We start from the raw sequence: 7,766 nt of genomic DNA, 5'->3' as shown, positions 1-7,766 counted from the left end.
TGAAAATTACTTACAAATCAACAAGGCAGCCTGCTCACTGGAGACTTAGACACACACCCCAGGGACAGTTCTTGGTACCCTGGCGGGGAGGTGCCTCTGGCTTCCTGCTGTGTTCACAGAAGTAGAAACCCCCAATGGAAGTGAGCACCCGCTCCTGGTTCCCAGCTTGGGGGAGAGGACAGAACCTTGAGCAGAGGAGACTCTTTCCTGCACACATGGGGTGCTTGTCCACAGGTGGATGGGGAACAAGCTCATTGTCCCCCTGATAAGGGAGGGTGACACCTTCTGCCCAGGAAAACTGATTCCTAAGGGCCCTGCAGCTCCTCCAGTAGCTCCCTGGGTTCAGATGAGCTTGGTTTTGTAGTCAAGCTTCCTCAAGGTAACCTTAGGCCCTCTCCAAGGACCTAAACAAAAGGAAGTGGGTGTTTAGCCCCCGACTCAGCCAGAAAACAGAGATTTCCAGTTTCTGAACCCTATAGTCTATATTAATGGTCTGTAATGGTCTGTTCTCACTGCTGATAGCACTCAGAAAACTGCTTCTTTTGTTTTTTTTTTTAAAGATTTTATTTATTTATTTATACAAGCACTGGGCATAGTCAGAAGCGCGGGAGGGTGAGAGAATTCACCAGAGCCAGAGTGGGGAGCAGAACAGGCAGACGATGAAATACACTGCTGAGGGGAGCAGCGGGCGCGGTAAGAGAGGTCTGTTGAGCCATGTGGGACCCTCACCGGCGACCAGGGATCGAACCAGTGCTGCAGAGGCTGCGGGCCCCTTCGCATCCCAGCGCTCAACCACTGCGCCACCAGGGGAGGCCCAGGAAAACTGCTTCTAATAGAACATTTGCAGGGGTCCTGTGTAATTCAAGCTTTCCAGGCCCTGCTCTGTGCAAAAATAGGAAAATAGTCAGTAATTCACATCACTGCTGTGTGGCTCTGTAAGTAAGCAGTTCTTAATATATTCTGAATTCTCATTTCAAACTGCACACGTAAAATAAGACTTTGATATTTGTAGCTTTTACTGTGTGAAATTCTCATAATTTAAAGTATCATAAAAGGTGACAGCCCTGCTGCACACCCCATCTTTACTAAGTGATCAAAGTTAATGTCACCAGTAAAGAGATATCACTGATAAGAGGCATTGAGAGGCAAGTGTTGTTGCCATAACCTGAATTGCATTGAAGACAGCAAACTCCACTTCTGTGACATCCCACAAAAATAACAAGCGTTATATTCTTAAAAAATTTTAAATCAAGAAACAAAATTTAAAATCAAGACCCTTGATTGGACACTGGAAGGGATCCAAGTATTACAAAGGACTTTATGGGACAGTGGACAGTATTTGAGTGTAATTTGTGGATTAGGCAACAGTATTGTTTTCAATGGCAGATTTCCTTTGTTTGGTTATTATACTATGACCATGTCCTTGAGTTGAAGTTTAATAAATACAGATTGAAGTATTTAGGGATAAAAAGGCACAAAGTCTGAATCTTAATCTGAAATAGGAGGAAGGAGAGAGAGGGAGAAAAAATGATAATGTGGGCATGATGAATGGGGTAAACAGATGAGTTGGTGAAGCTGGTTGGGTAAAGGGTACTTGAGACTTCTTTGTACCAGTCTTGCAACTTTTCCATAATTTGAAAGATATCAGAATAAAATGTTGCAAAGAGCAAGAGTCCACCCTGTATTCACTGCAATCTAAAAACCTCCTATCAATAAAAAAGCTTATGGTATTTCATCTATTCTAAGATGCGCCTTTGTTTTTTTTGCACCTTAAAACAGCTGAACTGGGAGTGCATTTAAGATAAGTGCTGTTTTAGCAATTTCAAAGCAAGTTTTGTGTGTCAATTTCAAAGAAGTTTTTTTTCTTTCTTAGTTGGTTGTCTTAGATCCAGTGGTTGCTTGTATCTGATGAAGTATAGCTCTTGTCTGAAGAATTAGGGAAAAGTATATTTTCTAGTAGCTTCAGGTATGAAAGTTTTTCAGCTCCTCCTGTTCACATGTACTTTCTGATGTTTCTGAAAAGTTAGCATCCAGCCTCCTTTGCTCATTTCCACCTCCTTGCCTCACAGATTCTTCAAACTCAACATACTCCACACCAGACTTCTGTCTTCCCTGGACCACCCCAAACTGCTCTTCCTCTGTTTATGATCTTGGAGTGGAAACTGATTTTTAGCAAGTGATGGTTCCAGAATGACCTGAGGAGGAGCGTAAGGAGTGGTTCATAAGGTGTGAATAAGGTGTACATAAAGGGGGGTGAGATGTGAGTACTGATGCTAGTTTTACTGATATCTATTTCCTTAGGTGTCTTTGGGCTCCAAATGTCTGTTTCCCATTTGTCAAGTGAGAATATTTTTCCCCAAGTCAGTTAAGATATGGATAATGCTTAACTTAAGGTACCACAAAACCCTGAAATTTCGTGACTTTAATATAGGATAGGTTTTTACAAAGTCTTGGATACTAGAACCATTCAAGTAGTTGATGCCGGTTAAGCAAACAGCTCTTGGAGCTCATGGGCTGATGGAAGACAGAGCCTGGCAGAAAGAAGGAGACTCGCTCCTCCCTGATTTCTTTCCTGTACTGCTTCCTGGATGAGTCAGGCTGGGGTGGGATGTTTGCAGGGACCACCAGGGTCGGACATGTTCTATATCACGGTAGTCTTGTTCTATATCACGGTAGTCGGATGCTTCCTGGGGGAACTGGGGTAGGACTCCCCTGGGCCACAGCCACTCCAGTTTGGAAACTTTGGGGCTGCAGTGCATCAAGAGTTCAAGAACTTAAACTCTACAGCTTGGATGCTCAATCTCTTTAGTACTCTGTGATCCCATTTGACTCAGGGGAAACTATACCAGGCCAGGATGGATGGTAACATTTTAGTTTAGTTTGTTTTATTTGGCATGAACTTCAAGTGATAGGGAAAGCCTAATTCCCCCCTGGCCTGGTTTCTCACACTGCTGAATTTTATCTACAATTAAGATGATTAGTTCTTGGCAGTTCTAAATCTGCTTTTTCAGGCCATTGAATTGTTGTTGACACTGACCTTCACGGCAGGCTTGTTCTTTAGAAGTGGAAACCCAAAATATTCAGTCCCCTGTTGTATTCTCTGCACTTTCAAATATGTGCAGCCATCAACGGGGTTTGTGTGATGTGCTGTAAGGCTCCTAATTTAATGCTGAAATTTCAGATAGAAGTTAGGATAGTAATGAGAAGGGAGTGAGTTGTTTTCACAGTTTTCTAAATAGGTTTTGTAAGCTATGTTATTTTATTCTCTTTATTTTCTTTATAGCCAACATGAAACATAAAAGGTTACATCCTTTCTATGGGAAAAATGTCTCACTGTTTTATAACAATGAATAGAACTGGCTAGAGAGCAGGACTGTTTGGTTGATTATGTTGCTTTTTAATTTGGGGGACTAGTCAAATTAACATTCTTTTCTTATAATGAGGTTTACTAATAAATAAAATTTTTGTACAACATTTGGGATTTATGGTTTCGTTTACAGCTAGAAGAGATTTTCTCATATATTTTTGGATTTCAGATTCCTATTCTTATTCATGGAAAAACTTTTTTTTAAAATTAAAACTACTCTGTATGTCTGCATGCTTTAGTAGTTATGAAGCAGGATGTAAAGGTTGATAGTTCCAGGTCTGGAGTTAGGCCTCAGTATGAGTACACTTACCAGCTCTGTGACTTTGGGCAAATTACTTAACCTCTCTGTGCCTCTTTTTCCTTATCTTTAACAAAGAAGTAATAACAGTGCCTCTTACCCAACCATACTTCCCAGTGCTTAGGAATGTGCCCAGTACAGGATGAGTGCCCAAGAAATACTAATTTTGGAGTATCAAAAGATTACAAAAGGAAGCACCCTTCTTGGTGGGTCAGGGGCAGAGACACATCTCTAATCCACAGAGAATAAACCCCAGAACCTTTATGATTTGGAGTGGAGTGATAAGAAAATCTCTTGGGCTCTTTAAATTATTCTCCCTTAAACTTTAAGGTCACTTAAAATTTTTTTTTAATTTAATAATTGCCCCACAAAAGAAAACTAGAATGGCAAAATATGCAAACGCCTCTAAAATTATAAACTTAGGTAACTTAAAAAAAAAGCATATATTCCCCAGGAATTTGTCATGACCCTCCAGGTTCTGTCTCATTTCCTCCTGTGTGCACGTTTGTGTTTTATGTTGAGTCCAGCGCGCTAACCTGCTTTGTTCTACTCATTTCAGTATTTCTTTAATGGAGAGCATTTCTCTGTTGATGCAGCTTATGAGCTGGCCAATTTTCATTGCTTTTGAAAATATATTCTGTGGTATAGTGAGGTGTTTCCCTTTTATTAGGCTTTTATTTTGTTTTTCCTGAGCAGTAAGGGAATTATAAATAGCATTCTATGAAGAATTTAAAGTTCCCTGTTTTCTTTCTCTTTGAATAAAAGTGTGTACTCCGCCCTTCTGTCCTAATGACTAGCCACTAATTCTTCATGGTGCTGGTGGGATGAGTGTGCCCCGGGGGTCTCTGTTCAGAACTTCCCCATCTCTCTATGGGGTCTGATGAGCTCAGCTCACTCTTGGCCATTGATGCCAAGTGCCAGGTAGATGGAATCATCTGCCATGTGCCTGCTGTGAAAACTCTTAAGTTCTTTTGTTTCTTTAGACTGTGCCTATTAAACATTTGCTTATCTTTTACAATGAAAAAGCAAGGTCATGCCTGTAGGTAATCAGCTTTTTTTTCCTGGGTGACCCTGCAGCATTTTCTACCCGGAGCAAGAGAAGCATTGACCTTCTTCCACTGTCCTGCTCTGTACTTGGAAGTCAGACCAAAGAGCTTCCACAAGAACGTGAACCTTTTTTTTTTTTTTAATCAGACAAGTATAAAAACACTTTATTCATTTAATTCATGAGTGATGAACTGGTATCATTGTTGCCTTTTACAAAGAAGATTTTGGGTTTTTTGTTTTTTATAATTTTTTAAAAATATGTATCTTTTCATCATTGAGTATTCCCCATAAAATACTCACCCATGGTTCACCCATGAACCCCCAAAGCAAAGAAAGTGAAGGAAAATATAAACAACTGGGATTACATCAAACTAAAAAGCTTCTGTACAGCAGAAGAGACACTAACCATAACAAAGAACTTGAACCTTTTAAGGACAGTTGTCAATGTTTCCACTTGCCCAGGATGTCAAACATTTCAGAAAAGAAAAAGAAGTTAGTGCATATGTAAATTATTTTCTGGAATTTCTAGCTTTTCTAGAGAATCACATGCTCCACTCAGCTAACTAATGGAGCTCTGTGTATTTGTATGACCAATAATAACACTTCCTAATGAAAGGGGTATAGGGGTTCACGCTCAGGTTGAATTGTCAGATATTCAGGAGCGTGCAGGAAAGTGTCTGCTCTGCCTGCCTTTTATTCAGAGAGAAATCTAGGCTACTGGTCGTCAGTGCTCCTTTGTCTTTCAGAATGTATCTCCTCTCAGTGACCTCCCTCAAGAGGTGACCCACCTACTATCATATAAGGGGGAGGGATCCCCTCATGGGATCCCTGAGACAGGTATAGGATGCTGCGGGGTGAGAGGGGACTGGACTTCATACATCAGCACCCCAACAATGGCTTCTCAGCTGGGGCAAAACAAAAAACCTTTAGGAAGTTAGTAATCACTACCTTCGGAGGTGAACTGAAATTATTTTGTTTATAACTAGGTATAAAAACCTTAGTATTTATGCAGCAGCAGCAGGATAACTTACTGAAATTTAATATGTATTTTATTCTGTTTTTCCCCTTCTACTACTGCAGGCAGACCTTAGTGTTCCTTTGTCTCTAGCAGGGGCTTATATTACAGGGCTAAAGGCAGAAGATTCTGGAAGATGACCTCCCTTTTTTAGAGAAAAATACACTAAAAGTCACTTATATGCATGTGTATGTACAGTTCTAAGAGATTTTACATAAATACAGATTTGTGTAACAATAGAGTGAGAATACAAAGCAGTTCTACCATCCAGAAAACACTTCTACTGTCCTTTGTAGTCCTGAAACTGGAATCCTGCAGCACAAGCCATGGGGCATGACCGGCTTTGCCCCAGCCGCCAGTGGCTGGAGGCTGTGTGGCAGTGGTGGTTTCTTGCAGGTTGTACTCAGTATGGCACTCTAAAAGCAGTAGCATCAGAGCGAGTTCCCACCCACTGCCAGAGCATGCTGCCTGTAGGCATCTCCTTCTCTGAGACTTCTGGGACCTTGGGACTTCTGGACACTGTGGATACTGGGATGAAATAGGCAGCCACTGTGGCCCTAGAATCTCTTTGTTTCCCATTTTTTTTTTTAATAGAGGCATGTTTGTTTATTTATTTATTTGTTTGTTTGTTTTTGTTTTATACATGCACTGGGTACAGTCAGAAGCGCGGGAGGGTGAGAGAATTCACCAGAGCCAGAGCGGGGAGCAGAGCAGGCAGAAGGACCGAAGGACACTGCTGAGGGGAGCAGCGGGCGGCAGGAGAGGTCTGCGCGCCATGTGGGACCCTCCTCCGGTGGCTGGGGAGCAGCCGGGGATCGAACCGGCGCCGCAGAGGCTGCGGGCAGCTTCGCAACCCAGCGCTCAACCGCTGCGCCACCGGGGAGGCCCCTGTTTCCCATTTTTAAATAAACCCCACTGCTGTTCTTTGAGCCTGAGTGGTCTTTCAGTCATGTGCACAGGCGAAAGCCCATGGACAGTGACTTGTCCTCTACCTTGCCACAGACCTTGTCCTGCACTGCCACAGCACTATATAATCCTAACCCCTGCCCACCTGTTCTCTCACCCTATAGTTTATCTTTTCAACAGTGTCACACAGTAGATTCAAATAGCATGTCACCTTTCCAACCTGACTTCTTTTCTCAGAATTTATCTATATTGTGTGTTTTTAAAGCTTTTTCCTTTTTATTGATGAGTAGTAACATTCCAAGTAAGGATGTACCACAATACTTGCAGTGATTCAGCCTTTGAGGAACATTGGGATTGTTCCAGTTTTTTGTTGATTGTGAATATAGCTGTTGTAAGCATTTGTATACAGGTTTTGTGCAAATAGGTTTTCATTTCTCGGAGAGTAAATACTGAGACGTGGATTAGTGGGTTATATGGTGTGTCTATGTTTAGTAAGGAATTGCTTTCTTTCTAGAGTGGCTGTACTATTTTACATTTCCATCATCAGTGTATGAGAGTTTTACTTGTTATTCTTGCCATCTTGTGTTATAAGAAGTTCTTAAAGATTTTAATTTTAGTTCTAGTAAATATACAGTAGTATTATCTCATTGCAGTTTTAGTTTGCACACCCCAATGTTGAATAGTGTTGAAATATTTTTTCATGTGCTTATTTGACATCCATATAAAATCTTTGAAAGTGTGGCTGTTCTGATGCTTTGCAAGTTTTATTTTTAAATTGCTCTGTATTTTAACTTTTCAGTTTTTAATGTTTATAGAATGCTTAATTATAGATATATTTACTAATATATGAAGGACTGTATATATATTTTAATATTTTATTTTATATAATTTTTACATCATTTTTCATTTTTGCACAATGTTTGCATTTTCATTTTGGTTATATTCCCCATACAATTGCACCCCCCCCTTATTTCTACCTTAATCCGCCCCCACCCCCACCCCCCCGTAGTGTGTCTCTGGTTTATAGTTGCTTGTTGATTTTGATTTTTACTTTGTATTTCATTAGTCTTTTTCCTGGTCCCTTGTTTAAGTTTTCTAAATTCCTGCTATAAGTTAGACTATCCAGTACTTTT

Source organism: Talpa europaea (genome assembly GCF_964194135.1).
Source record: "Talpa europaea genome assembly, chromosome: 11".
NCBI classification, from domain to species: Eukaryota; Metazoa; Chordata; class Mammalia; order Eulipotyphla; family Talpidae; genus Talpa; species Talpa europaea.
Note: the sequence above shows the minus strand (reverse complement) of the source record.